General features: G+C 45.5%; 1 protein-coding gene and 1 non-coding gene across 2 annotated transcripts in view; both read left to right on the forward strand.

The window, feature by feature from the left end:
• The window catches only part of SUPT16H (SPT16 homolog, facilitates chromatin remodeling subunit), a 3,088,153-nt gene that overhangs the window by 804,979 nt on the left and 2,267,532 nt on the right, over positions 1 to 15,642 (forward strand). The window lies entirely within an intron of this gene.
• Positions 10,961 to 11,032, forward strand: TRNAG-UCC. Its single transcript has one exon. It is a non-coding gene; the product is annotated as a tRNA-Gly (tRNA).

Below are 15,642 nucleotides of genomic sequence, written 5' to 3' on the forward strand. Positions count from 1 at the left end.
CAGACTTGCACAGAAGGCACCCCAGCTGAGGATTGAACTAGAGAATCTCTTGGTGTGAGGCGGCAATGCTAACCGCTGAACCACTGCAGCCGCCCTTCATACTGAAATACTGTTGCTAACAAATTTAACTAGCACTTCCAGACATGTTCACTAACAATGCAGCATCATTTCCCTGTACTCTTGCTTAGCTCATAGCTGGGTACAATATTTTCCTCCCATGCTCCCCAAAGTTTATCACATGACAGTCTTGTTGCTCGCCTGAAGAAAGCAAGTAAAATGTGTGTAGAGATCTATATATTTATCTGTATAGAAACATACATGCACACACTTTTGTTAAAATTGATGGTAAACCTCTAAATCTGCTTCCTACCTGTAGCTCCACCCATAAATTTCAAACTTTAAATTTCCAAATTGTGGAGTACTACATCTTGTGAAGTATCTACTAGCAACTTAACAGTTTCAGCTAGGAAGTCCCATTATGGTTAAAATGTGTTGCTTTATACTTAACGCTCTTTTAATATGATTTGACATTTACCAGTGGATATCTGTTTAAAAAAATTCATAATACTGAATGTGAGACGGAACCTCTCAATGTGGAGCTGTGAGGAACATGTACTTAGACTCAATGAGGAACATTCCTCTTAAAGATGTACGCTTAAGGTGTATGGTTATATCTAAAAACTAACATTAGCCCATTAGTCATGAGAAGACAGCAGGTGTGGCGATGAGCACACTTTAAAAGGCATTCCTAGAGTCTGATACCTTTTCCATCCTGACTCACTGAATGGGTTATCAGATCAGACTTGAATGGCTTTTTCAATCTCTTTGATCCAAGACTCGGGCTTTTCCCCTACTCACAATTCCCACTTGTCACTAGAGTATTTGATCTGATATAATTTGCTGCCTTTTCAGTCAAGACGTGATCTTGAGGGCTCTGTGCAAAGAAGTGGATTTTTTGGCAAGTTCTAGTCTGATCTTTTGCAGATTTCTTCTTTAGATGCCATTCTTAGTATTTTACTTGGCGAGTACTAGACTTCCTTTCAAATGGGCTTTTAGCTGATTAGAAGAAATGTTCATCTTTAAATGGCTTTTCCCTGCCCAAGCAGGAGATAAACTTCTAGATTTTATCTGCTTCACTTTCCACAAAAGAAACCTGACGAATCTTAACATTTCCAAAAGATGCAGAAAAGGAGAGCGGGAATGAAGTAAGGGGAAATAGTAGTAGGAGACATTTCCAAAAGATGCAGAAAAGGAGAGCGGGAATGAAGTAAGGGGAAATAGTAGTAGGAGACATTTCCAAAAGATGCAGAAAAGGAGAGCGGGAATGAAGTAAGGGGAAATAGTAGTAGGAGACATTTCCAAAAGATGCAGAAAAGGAGAGCGGGAATGAAGTAAGGGGAAATAGTAGTAGGAGACATTTCCAAAAGATGCAGAAAAGGAGAGCGGGAATGAAGTAAGGGGAAATAGTAGTAGGAGAGATTTCCAAAAGATGCAGAAAAGGAGAGCGGGAATGAAGTAAGGGGAAATAGTAGTAGGAGAGATTTCCAAAAGATGCAGAAAAGGAGAGCGGGAATGAAGTAAGGGGAAATAGTAGTAGGCGAAATCTTAAGAGATCCATTTATCTGTTTGGCAGTGAAGACTGCAAGCCAGTTGTATCTGGTTGTAGGACAAGAGCAAGTTCTGACTGGAGCCGGGCAGTCCCTAGACTCCACTTTCCCATACTTCAACAGAATGACTCGGGCTGTTCCAGATCACCCTTTGGACAGCATTTTTCATTCAAGCCGTTTTGATAGTCAAAGCCTTACAGAAACCAACATCAGTAGTATGATGTGAAAGATTCTTGGAACACGGATGGTCTTCCAAGTACCTCCCTGTCTGGGGGCTGTGGGTCAGGCCCCAATTCCCTTATTGATTTCTCCTTTTCCAGTCTACCTGTTGGATGTGGTGCCTAGAGTTCCAAGTGATGCCCTTGAGAGTACATTGGAGCAAAGTGTGTGGTCTGCTTTGACTGGCATTTTCCAGCACCTGTTCGACTCCTGTGCCATCAGATGGTGAAAGGTCTCTGAGCCAAGAGGTCAAGATGGAGTCCAAAGGTTTTTAGAGCAGTCTCTGCCCTTAAGTGATTTGGTCTTGAGTAGCTCTGCTTGGGTATCTCTTATGGAGCCAACTTGGGTCTGTGCCAAGGAAGCCCCTTTAGGATCTTGCTTTGGCTTTTGGAGGCATCTGAGTGTTCTTTCCAAATATTTTAGTATACAGAATGAGAACACCAGTTGCTGTGCGTTTGAAAAGTTTTTAATTCTGGTACCTCGGCCTTCTCCTGGAATACAATTTCCATGACAAACACCACCCATTTTTAAAGAGCATTTAATTATATAATTGATACACCATCCGCTAATTTTTCAATTAGGCTTCCTTCATTGCTATATACAATCATCTATCTGGCATCATTTCCCCTTGCTTATATAAAATGTGTAAACACTTTATGAATTTGTCAGAGATCACGATTCGGGTAAGCTGTTCTCTTGGCAGTACAGCTTTAAGAGGAAGCGAGGCGCTTCCCGTGATGTCACTAGGGGCCCGAGATCAACCGCAGGAGAGACCTCAGCATCATCGGCGGATGAATCGACCAGCAGAAAGTGTTTCTTTTGAGAGTCTGAATACGGAACACAAATCCTTTACGGAAGCCAATGGAGCAGTAGGTGATTCAGAGCAGACATCAGCGCAGCAAAAAGGAAGAGGGCGTCGTTTTCAAACCAAGGGAAGGAGGAGATAACAGCATACCCAGACCAGATGAGGAGGGAAACGTTTGGTAAGAGCTTTCCAAAGAGCACCTCTATCTACACCCCTTAAAAATGAGCCCATGGTGTTGGACAGATTTGGAAAGAATTGATGTTCGTGTTTCACTGTTGCAGTCATCACACTTGGGTTATCCTGCCAGTGGTAGCTCTGTCTGCTCGAATACCAGAGGGCTTAGTATTTCTGTGTTGGTTCCTGTCTCTCCAGGATTGATGTCAGGTCTGTGTGGTATAAAAAACGGACAATGCCATTGCATCAGTCTTTCTGGCCGAGGAGCCTGAAGCAGAAGCAGTTCGTATGAGTGCTGGTCGGTCGCTACCTAGAGTTTTCGTAATTGAAGTTGAAGTCTTCTACAGCTAAGTACCATGTTGGAGATCCTTTTTTCTTGCTCTAACAGATTTCAGAAAAAGTTAACAATTGTCTCGCCTGTGGAAAGCAAATACCACACCGAGATTTCCCTCCTTACTGCGCCACCTGTTTAGGCCCAGTCCACGACGTCGTTCGCTGTTGGTTTTGTGCTTTGTTCAATGCCAGAACTACACTTTGTCAGGCCCTTATCGTAGCTAAATATTTGCGCTGTCTATCTCCATATTCCGAAATGGCTTCTGTAAGCCATCTGGCTACTGATCCGAAAAAATGTAAGGAGAAAGACAGAGAAGACTGCACAGGTCCAAAAATGCTGACGCTTCCTTTAAGCTACCTGCCAGTTCGCAGTTACTCAGTGAGGTGCTTTTGCACTCCCTGAAGCCCGCTTCTGTGGATTTGCAGGCCGCTACAGAGACCCGTTCAGAGTCCTGTAAGCCGCAAGAATCTTTGACTATGGAACCTGTGGATGTTTCTACCTTGGATGGGTCCGGAGCTGCTGTACAGGCACCGGCTTCTGAGGAAGTACTTCGCACTGCCGATATTCGACACTAACAGACTTCTTTCGCATCTTCAGTTCTTTCTTAAACTGCAGTTTCTAAGGCCCAGAGTACGAACTACTCCTAGAAAATGGGCGACCCAGCTGCAAGCGCCTGCTTCCATGCCTCCGTCTCGGATGCTTAAAATGGTGGAAGAAGTTATGCTGATAAGGGGAAGCCAGCCTACCCCTGCTAAGAGAGACTTGTCCCCAGCAGCTCCCCAGCAGCTTTATCTGACCAAGAGTCTGATGACTCTTGAGGTTTCTGATTATGAAGACATGCCCTTTCCTGCTTAAGAGGATTTCTTCTGCCTCTCCTTCACAGGATTTTTCTTTTGGTGAAACCCTACATACTTTGAGAGAGCATTGCCATTGGGAATGCCAGGATTATCCTCAGTCCAAAAAGACTTGGGGAAATTTTTAGATTTACCACAGCACAGACCCTTAGCTATTCCTCCTGTTCTGGATGTTGTGGATGATTTTATGGAATCCAGTTTAACTCTTGATACTCCACCTCCTGCTCTCAGGAAACCTGACCGGTACTACAGAGTCCCTGACTCTCAAATTTCTTTTCAAAAATCCTACTGCTGACCCAGAGGTCATCTCCCAATGACCTAAAGAAATGAAAGCAGCCACAGCTAAGAATCCCACCCCTTCGGACAGGGATTCCTGAGCTTTAGACAGATGGGGTAAAAAAGTATACACCACTGCAACTCTTGCCATTAGAGCATTAAATTGTCAGTTCCACATGCTGAAATACCAGCAACATACTACGGAACTTATTAAACAAATTATCTACCTTCCCGGACTGTGCAGGAAATACTTACAGGAGCTTATGCATTCTGCAAGCCAAGTTAGTAAGCATACCCTTTGGGTTTGATGCACTAGAAGCTTCCTGCAGGGCAGCAGTCACAGGATTCTGAACTTAGAAGGCATGCTTGGCTCAAGGAACAGACCTTGCCAGACCATGTTGAATCAAAATTATTGGACGCACCACTAAACAAAGACTGGCACCAAAGCAGAAGAGATTTTTAAAAGATTGAAGAAAAAGCCAAGTCTATGCAGACAGACTTACAGCAAGTACAGCCTCCAAGATTCAGTAGGCATTGTCCCTCAAAACATTGGTCGTTTCCAGCCCCCTCAAGGCCACCTCAGACTAGACCTAGGGGAAACGGATCTTCCAAAAGCAGTCTCGGTATGCAGAGATCTAAGCAGTGGAGTACCTCCACTTCTAAAACAGGGAGTGCTAAGCACCCATTCTCAACTCCTTCTCTCATCTCTGCCCATCTGCTTGTGCCCCTAGGAGGAACACTTGCCTCCCATGCAAAAAAACTGGGCTTCCATCACCAACGATTGATGGGTCCTCAAGATGGTGTCGCAGGGGTACAAATTTTATTTTCATACGCTGCCAACCCCAAAGGGTTCCCAGATTTTCCTCCAAACCAGTGGACAGAGGCACAAAACCAGGTTCATTCCCTGCTCTCCATGAGGGCAATTCAGCCTGCTGCTGCGGAACAGATAGGCCCAGGCTTCTATTCCAGACTTTTCCTGGTACCCAGAAGAGAGGGCACCTGGCACCCAATCTTGGATCTATCCATTCTAAACACATTCCTGGTGATAAAATTCAAAATGCTCACCCTACAGCAGCTTCTCCCTGTGCTGCCCAAAGATGCCTGGTTAGCCACCCTAGACCTAAGAGGCCTATCTGCATTAAAAGGGTTTGTGGTCTGCACTCTTGTGGGAGGAGAGGCTGGACTCTGCCCTTCTAGCTGGGAATTTTTGGTTAAAGGCTTATAGTGCCTGCATATTTAAACTGCTGCTTACTGAAATTGGTACACCTTGTTTGCTGTAGCATAGACTAGATCCAGGCCTGCTGAATCTAGCTTTGTATAACTTGGGCACTATCCAGGCATTCTTTAAAGTATTCAGTTGTATTTATTACTGCTTGGTAGTAACTTGATTAAAGTGTAGCTATCATTCAAAGTCTTTTGGATTAAGCACTTGGGCTTCAGGCCAGTTGTTTTACATTAAGGTTTGTGGTCTGCACTGTAGTGACAGAACAGGTAGCTTACATCCTTCTAAGTTGGGAACTGCTTATTGAGGGCTCAGTGTCTGTTATTCTAAGTGTATTAATTCTGGTTTAAGCACTTGGGCTTCAGGCCAGTTAATTTACATTAAGAAAGTTCGTGGTCTGCACTCTTGTGGGAGGAGAGGCTGGACTCTGACCTTCTGAGCTGGGAATTTCTGGTTAAATGCTTATAGTGCCTGAATATTTGAACTGTTTCTTACTGAAATTGGTACACCTTGTTTGCTGTAGCAGACTAGATCCAGGCCTGCTGAATCTAGCTTTGTATGCTTGTTTGCTTATTTCCCTGAAACGCTAATTCACCTAAAATGTGGCTTTTCAGCACTTCTGTGGATTCCTAGTGATATCTGCATTGCTTACTGTACTTATTTCCTTGTTTCACTTGAAAGAGTTACTGTTTGTCATTTTTGCATTTGTTACCTGTAACACATTGCATTTGTTACCTGGCACTTGCTCACTAAAGCAATTCTATAAGTCAGCACTAAAATATTAAAAGCACTACACCCCCACAAACTCCCCTTGAGTACCCCGTTCCCCATTGGCCCTTTTTTTCAATTATAAAGGAATTCCCAATACTATTCTAGCATGTCCAAAGGTCAGTTGTCAATCTCCTCTCTGGTCCAGCTGGTGAATCTGGGAATCTTGAGGCAATGTTACAACTTCCTCATGTACACGGACAAAACTCTCTCCTCCTCCCAACAAATTCCAACACATGAGTGATGCAACCATATAGCCATACTGGAGGCTAAGCGGTCTCAACTCGGTACTGGCGAAACCAGTCAGGAGGAGAAGAAAACCATACTCACTACAATTCCAGTCTCACATAGACCTACCACGACAGCAAACCAAACACACAAACACACAAAAACATACTCTGAGGCTCTAAATAAAAATCTGCCTAAGCAGCAGAGACCTCCAAAGCAGACACCCAAGCAACCGCTACCCCAAAACAAAACACGTGCAGCACATAGCTCACAAAGCCAATGCGCTGAACAGTCACAGCCCTTAAGGCTAAACACACCTGATACACTTGTAATAGGTGACTCTATCGTCAGGCACACTGACATCCCGCTCACCAGGCTGAACAAGAAGGTCACGGTGAGTTGCCTGTCAGGCGCTAGGATCCGCCACATAGCACAAGCACTCAGGTCACTCCAAGGGAAGTACAAATATGACTGTCATTGTCCGTGCTAGTGTGAATGACCTGAGACTTACCTCCCTGGACTACATGAAAAGAGAGCTCTCTGAGCATGTAGCCCAGGCCAGTATGACCCTGACCTTGAGTAGCATCTTACCCTCACCAAAAATTGATGCCACAATATGAAGACAAGATGATCAGTTTCAACAATTGGCTTAAGTATTGGTGTCATTCAAAGGGGATCCAATGCCTGTCAGCCTGGGATGACATGCTCGACAAGCCACGATGCTTCGCTAGGGACTGCTTGCACTTTTCACCCCTGGGCTTTCGGATATTGGCAAAGGCTCGTGCTACCCCCATAGTGCCTTTTTTAGGCAAGGCTCAAAAGACAAACCCACCTCCATAGGTATCACATGGGATAAGAAACTGAGTAATGCTACTTAACGCCAGAAGTCTAAACCTCAAGATGCACGCACTCGAAACTCTCCTTAGCATGGGGAACATCGATATCTGTGCAGTAACAGAAACCTGGTTCAAGACTCCCGAGAGCACCCCAGCACTACCAGGTTATAACTCATACCATGCTTTTAGGCCCCAAAACTTGGACCGAACCACAAAAGGAGGGGGAGTATCAATGTTCGTCCCAAGATGCCCACACCTCCAGGTTGGTGGCACAGCACGAAGCATCAGAGACTATCCATGTTAACTAACAGTGGGTAAAACTTCCTTCCAGTTTATAGCCTGCTACCGACCACCCTCCCAAACCCAGGAACCCCACTCTGCTTTCCTGAGAACACTGGAAAATATGAAGGTCTCTCCGAACACCATTATACTGGGCGACTTCAACTACCCAAACATATACTGGGAGCATTACTCTAGCTCCAACACCCTAGCCCAAAGGTTCCTAGAGTTTATAAACTCAAATGCTGTGGAACAACTTGTTACCACTCCCAAAAGAGGGGAAAAGATACTGGACCTGATAATCACCAACATGGGGACTCTATGCTCCAGACCAGAAGTGTATCCCTCACTGGTAGGATCCGACCATAAACTAATTTCACTGGATATTCACATCCCAGCTCCACCCCCAGCCCAGAAAACCACAGTGAAAAACTTCTCTAAAGCAAATTTTGCACTCCTCAAAACCGAGTTGGAATCCTTCAAAGCCCCCGGGCCTGTGGAAAATACGGCCCAGACCACAGAATCCTTTATAAACGCATTCTATGAACACCTTCAGGAATGCATGGATCATGCAATCCCAAATAAAACCACGACCCAATCCTCCAAAGGCAGACATCCTGTCTGGTGGACCCCAGCCATAAACAAACTATACAATAGAAGGAGGAAGCTACTACATGATAGAGCAAAATCCCAAAAAGGGAAGGCTTCTCTGATCAGTATTAGCAAAAAACTACGGGCACTCATAAAATCGTCTAAGGCCAGCTTCGAGAGAAAAATTGCACAGGACACTAAGGATAATCACAAGGCTTTCTTTAGTTATGTTAGGAACCTGGGTGGGAATTCCCAGATATGCTCAGAATTTGTCCAAAATGCACCGAACCCACAGACATTGCCAACATCCTAGCTGACAGGCTCAGCACAAACTCCCCCCCCCACCCCAACCACCAAAAGGGAAAATATTTATCCCAGCAGAGTGCTGCCCCCCTGACATCTCAGATGCTCAGGTAAGAGCTGCCCTCTCCAAAGCAAAAAACACAGCGTCAGTGGGACCAGACGGTGTCCCGGGCTGCGTCCTACATGAACTCCAAGTAGAGCTAAACCCAAACATAAAACTACTGTTCAATCTCAGCCTTACTACAGGATGTGTACCCAAAGAGTGGCGTACAGCAACAGCGGTCCCTCTCCACAAAGGTGGTGCCTCAACGAATCCTGGAAACTATTGCCCCAAAAGCCTGACTAGCTTGGTCTGCAAAGATATGGAAAAGGATCATCATGGACCTCATAAATAAAGATATTGGGGACCTACAGACACTGGATCCTACCCAGTTCGGCTTTAAGGGCAGATCCTGCCTCTTAAACCTGGTTGATTTCTTTGAAACAGTCACCAAGGCCATTGACGAGGGGAAGGTGGTCCACACAGCCTACGTGGACCTCGCAAAAGCCTTTGATACAATACCCCACTCTGGCATTATAGATGAGCTCACCAGCTTAAATATAAACCCCTATGTCACTAGATGGGTTGCAAACTTGCTCAAGGACAGAACCCACATGGTTAGAATTGCTGGAGCCATGTCAGACTCCAAACCAGTTACAAGTGGCATCCCACAAGGCTCAGTCCTGGGACCTCTCTTATTCGGTATATATTTCTCGGAGGTACAGGCCAACACGGAAGGACTGTGGCTGACCAAGTTCGCAGATGACTGCAAACTGGGCACCATAATCGACACTCCAGCCGACACAAGCATCCTCCAAAAGGGCCTCATAGAAACAGACAACTGGTGCCAGAGCCATGGCCTCAAGCTAAACGCCAAAAAGTGTATAGTCATCCCCTTTGGCAAAAACAAAGTGCCCACAAATTACCACATAGGTGGTAATCCATTAAGTACAGAAGAAGTAATTGGGGACCTGGGGACCCAAGTTGATAGCAATCTCTCATTTGATAACCACGTGGCCAAAGTGGTTAGAAAAACATTTTATATAGCCCACCTAATCATGAAGGGATTCGCATCTAGATCAGGGGAGGTCATCGTGCCTCTTTACTCATCCCTCATCAGGCCCATAATTGAGTACAATGCCCCTTTTGGGATGTACCTTACCAGACACCTGCCTGCAGAAACTGTAAAGACCCCAGAAGTACCTCACCAAGAGGATCAAAGGGCTCAAACAGATGCCATATGCTGCCCGGTTAAAGAAACTCTAGCTCTACTCAGTGGCATACCGCCTGCTCAGAGGCGATATGTGCCTGACTTATAAACCCATGTCCAACCCGGAATTAATGGACATGTTGCACCTCAGAAAATCAAAATCCCATCGAGCTACGTGCTCGAGACTTGAACCTCAGCACTGAAATAAATGGGACATGCTGGAGTGACAGATTCATAACCCAGAGGCTCCCTTCACTCGAATAAAATCCCAGTCCAGGTTAGGCAGATTCCCTCATTGACTCTCTTCAAGAGGAATCTTGAGTGGATGGGAGATCGTAGGTTTACCCCGGGTATCACTTCTGTGTCACTGTTAGACAGAGGCACAGTATACTAACCTCAAAAAAGGGCATAGCAAAATTAATTTAGCACACTCTGGCTAGGCTTATAAATGCCCTAGGGCAGATAGCCTAGTATGAACCTATATATATTATCAGGGATCTTATAATTAGTGTTTTGATTCTGTCATGTCTGAAAAACAGAAGTCTGGATTTGAGGTGTACCTGTGGGCAGAAAATGTCCATTACTGATGATCATGTTTCTTGTGTGTGTTGCTTGGGGCCAGTACATTTACAAGAGGATTGCTGTGTCTGCCACTCCTTCAGTGGCAGGGTTATGTTAGAAAGGCGAAGGAAGTTTGTGCATAAAGGGCTGTTGAAGCCAGACTTTCAGAAGCATTGGACAAGACTGACCAGACCTCCAAGTCCTCGAAGGGGTCGAAGTCTTCAAAGGTGTCCTTGGAGCTCAGATGATTATCGTGTTTCACTGTTGCAGTCATTACATTTGGGTAATCTGCTGGCAGGTTGCCCTCAGTTGGCCTGATTAACAAGGTCTTGGATCCTGCGTCACTTGCTGTTCTTCCATGACTTCAGGTCGTCTGGTATAAAACATGCAGCCGACATTTTCATCAGTCTTTCTTGCCATGCGGGGCTGAAGCAGAAGCAGTTAGCAAGTGCCGGTCGACCATCTCCTGAAATTTTTGTTTTTAAGTTTCAGAACCTAAGTCTTCAACCTAAAGCTAAGTACCCCGTTGGGGAAACTTTTTCTTGCTCCTTACCAATGTCCGTAAAAGTTAATTGTATTACTTGTGGAAAGCAAATACCTCATAAGGATTTACATTTGTACTGTATTCCTTGCCTAGGCCCTGACCACAAGTAGCATTGGTGGTATAGTGGTGAGCATAGCTGCCTTCCAAGTAGTTGACCCAGGTTCGATTCCCGGCCAATGCAAGAAGTCTGTACATTTAAGCACTCTTCTGAATCCTGTTGCAAAGATGCACCGCTTATTTTTAATAAGCCCAGGGTTTTCACAAAGTGCCTGGCACCAGTAATTACATTTGTAGACAAAGAAATATTAAAATTTATCCTTACCGGGATGATTGTGTAATTCGGGCAGAAAAATAAGGACACTCTTCTGAAACATCTGGCGTTTATAAAAAGACTTCTAACTTGTCTAGGTTATACCATAAACGAAAATAAATCACAACGGGTACCCTCTCAGATAATTACATTTGTGGGTGCAAGCTTGAATACAACTGCCCAGGTGACTTATCTTAACGCCAGAAAAACAAATTCAATTGATGACTTACTTCAAACAAGTGGCCACAAAAACCCAGCTATCTGCAAGACAAATTCTGCGGGCCTTGGGTTTCATGGCTTCCTGAATTCTAATAATTCCATATGCAAGACTGCATATGAGGAAACTTCAATGGTACCTAAAAAATTTGAGTCAACATTGTCACAGCCTGGAAAGAATGATTCCTATCATTCCTTGCCTGCAGCAAGAGTTCCTATGGTGGGTAGAGGCCTGCCATCAAAACAAGGGACTGTCATTCATTCCACCCCCTGCCACCCAAACCCTGACTACAGACTCATCAGGTTATGCTTGGGGGTTCGCATCTGGCAGGGAGATGCATTCAGGGCGAATGGAGCCCAATTCAAATGGACCTGCATATCGGCTAGAAAGAGATGCTAGCTGTACAGAATGCTCTGACAGCCTTCAAGGACTATCTCCATCCAGGACAACTACTGATAAAGACAAGACACCACCACAGTAATGTGATACATAAACAAGCAGGGGGGGGGGCACATTCCTACCCCCTTTAAAGACTAGTCATGGCTTTGTGGAACACTGCCTTGACTTATCAACTACACCTACAAGCTCAATTCCTGCCAGGAAAGCAAAATACTCTGGCAGACGAACTAAGCAGAAATCGTATTGGACCCACACGAATGGAAACTGATTCCACAAAACTTCAGCATGTTGACACGCAGATGGGGGAGCCCATACATAGTTTTGGGGTGAGGCAAAACGATCCATCAGTTGGACAAATTCTGCACAAGAATTCATCACAAAAAAGCTTGGAAAGTGGATGCCCTATCCTTTAGCTGGAAAAAACCTGTCAATCTATGCCTTCCCCCCTCTGCCTCTTCTCTCCAAGGTCTTACTAAGTCAGACGACAAACCAAAGATGCTTCTGATTGCTCCAGACTGGCCTTGCCAGTGCTGGTACCCGCTCCTGTGCAATATGTCGCACCTTCCTCTGTGGTACCTGCCTCAGACACCTTTTCTGCTGTCTCAGCAGAACTATCAAATTCTGCACACTCTGCTCCAAACTCAGAATCTGGCAGCATGGCTAATCAACTAATTTCACCAGATGTCCTTCAAGGATGCATCTGCAGTCCTAACATATGGGTTGTCCTGCCTCAGGCAGCCCTTCGGTCGGCCGGATTCCAAAGTCTGGGCCTGGCCTCGGCTGATGTCGCACTTCACCCGACGTCATAGCTGCTGTTTATTGGGTATAAAGGCATCAGCCGACGCCATTTTCCTCAGTCTTTCTTGCCGCGCGGTGCCCGAAGCAGAAGCTGTTCGCAAGTGCCGGTCGGTCAGATCCAGAGATTTCTACTACCGAAGACTTCTAAAAAGCTAAGTACCCCGTTGGGAACTCTTTCTTGCCTCAGCCGATGTCAGACAAAGTAAATTGTTTAACTTGTGGGAAACAAATACCTCATAAGGATTTCCATTCTTACTGCCTTCCTTGCTTAGGCCCAGACCACGACGTATCAGCTTGTCTAGCCTGTGCTTCCTTCAACCGACTGACACTTAGATGTCGGTCGGAGTTTGCAGAGGAGTTTTTTGGTCCCGCTTTTGCATACAAAATGCCGTCTGAGACTCCGACTACTCAATTAGCTAAAAAGCGCAAGGAAAAGGACCGACATTCGTGGCCCACTGTTTCGGCTAACCACAGTTAGGCCAACCACGAATGTATCGGTTTCGGTTGAAACCGAGGCCCCGGTTCTTCCTTCGGCCGAAAGCATGCCTCCAATAGCTGAGGCCTCACAGAGCATGGCTGAATCTGCTACTGAATTTACTGCTACAGAAGCAGGCACCCAGGATTTGTCAGACACTATTCCTTTAGACATATCTACACCTGCACTTGGGGCTGCTAGACCCCCTGCTTCCATGTCTATCAAGGCTTTTGCCAGGGCTAAAGCAGCTAAATCTTCTAAGGCCTTACCTGCCAAAACTCCTTCACATAGGCCTACCTCTAGTTCCCAAATACTCAGCCTGGCTGAAGATCTCATTTCTTTGATCAGAGGATCCCAGCCTCACCCAGACGGCCTCTCAGCCCCCTCCAGATAAGAGGCCTAGGACTGAACCCCCGGAACCTGTCTCTACAGATTATTCCTCGGATGACTCAGATATTTCAGACCCTCACGAAGGCCCATATTCTCCTTATGAGGATTCTGATGCAGAAGACTCCATTCCTTCTGCTTCTCCTCCTGAAGAATTTTCCTTTGGGGAAACCTTGCATGCTATGAGGGAACACTTCCAATGGCAGGGCCAGGATTTTTCAGATTCAAGGAAAAGGCTAAGGACCTTTTTACACTTACCACAGCATAGGCCTTTAGCCATTCCACCAGTACTAACAGTTGTTGATGCATATAATGATGCCTGTACTGCTCCTGATTCTCTTCCTCCGGCCCCTGCCAAGCCAGACAGATATTACAGGGTCCCGGACACACACTACCATTTGTATAAGGCTCCTGTTGCAGACCAGCTAAATAAAAAAAACTGTCTTCTCCTGAACCTTTAGACCGCAAGTCCCTTCAGGATTTGGTACATAACTCTCAGCAGGTCAGTAACCATTTCTTAAAATGTGGCTATGATGCACTGGAGGCTTCCTTTAGATCAGCTACGACTGGAGCAGTGATTCGAAGGCATGCCTGGTCAAAAGAACAATCCTTACCAGACCATGTTAAGTCAAAACTCCTATATGCTCCCATGGAGAAACAAAGTTTGTTTGGCTCCCCTGCACAGGAGGTTCTAAAGAAGGTGGAAGAAAAAGCAAAATCTGTCCCTAACAGTCAAGGATTTCTTACAGGTCCAACCTCCGAGGTTTAGCAGAAATTGGCCTTCGAAGAATTGGTCCTTTCCAGACAACTCCAGAGCGCAGAGAGGCAGAAATAGACGCCCAAGAGGCAGAGGTCAATCTAGGGGTGCCTACAGGGGACGTCAGTGGCAACCTACCAACCAGAGAAGTACTGCCACAGAATCACCTACAACCACTTCCACAGGGTAGACACAATGACTTTGCTCTAGTTCCGCCTACCAGGGAACAACTGGAAGCACCCTTGGGCGGAAAACTAGCCTTATTCTCCGACAACTGGCATTACATTACAGGAGACCAATGGACTTTACAAACAATAGACAAGGGCTACAGGTTTCACTTCCACACTCTTCCAAAAAAGAGAGGAATGCCAAACCTACCACCAAGCCAAAAAACAGACGCTCTAAGACAAATCAACAACTTACTAAGGATGAGCGCTATAGAAGAGGTGCCACCTATGGAACAAGGCCAAGGATTTTACTCCAGGCTTTTCCTTGTACCAAGAAAAGAAAATCAATGGAGACCTATTCTAGACTTGTCCACACTGAACGCATACCTCATTGTTCCAAATTTCAAAATGCTGACCCTCCAGCAGCTTCTTCCCATGCTGGGCAAGGAGTCTTGGCTGGTGACTCTAGATCTCAAGGAGGCATACCTGCACGTCCCTATACGACCAGATTGCAGAAGACACCTCAGATTTCTTGCAAGATCAGAGCATTATTAATTCTCAGCATTGCCTTTTGGCTTATCTACTGCGCCCAGAGTATTCACGAAATGCCTGGCATCAGTAATTGATCATTGCAGACTTCAGGGAATTCAAATTTACCCATACCTGGACGACTGCCTAATACAAGCGGACAACAAGGCAAAATTAACAAAAGATTTGGAAAATGTCATACAACTGTTGCAAGCCTTGGGATACACTGTCAACATGCAAAAGTCAAGACTAGTACCATCCCAAAGGATAACATTCTTGGGTGCAGAACTAGATACATCAACTCAGATGGCTTTTCTCACAGAAGAAAAACAAAAGCAACTACCAGTCTACTTCATGACATTAACAACACAAACTCAGCTTACTGCAAGGAAAGTCCTGCAAGCCCTGGGCTACATGGCATCCTGCATAATATTGGTTCTGCATGCCAGGCTGCATATGAGAAAGCTACAATGGTACCTAAGGAATGTATGGTCTCAACACAAGCACAGTCTAGAAGCCCAGATTCCAATAATTCCATGCCTGAAGCAAGAATTCCTGTGGTGGGCACAGGCCTGTCAGTTGAACAGAGGCTTGCCTTTCCACAAACCTCGTCCAAGCCAGACCATCACCACGGACGCCTCAGACCTAGGATGGGGGGCATACATGGTGGACAAGTGTATTCAAGGCCTATGGACCCAAGACCAGCTGAATCTACACAAAATCTAAAGGAGATGCTGGCAGTGAAACATGCGA

This window comes from Protopterus annectens, chromosome 16.part0, assembly GCF_019279795.1.
Source record: "Protopterus annectens isolate FY-2018-M chromosome 16.part0, PAN1.0, whole genome shotgun sequence".
In the NCBI taxonomy this organism is placed as follows: Eukaryota; Metazoa; Chordata; order Ceratodontiformes; family Protopteridae; genus Protopterus; species Protopterus annectens.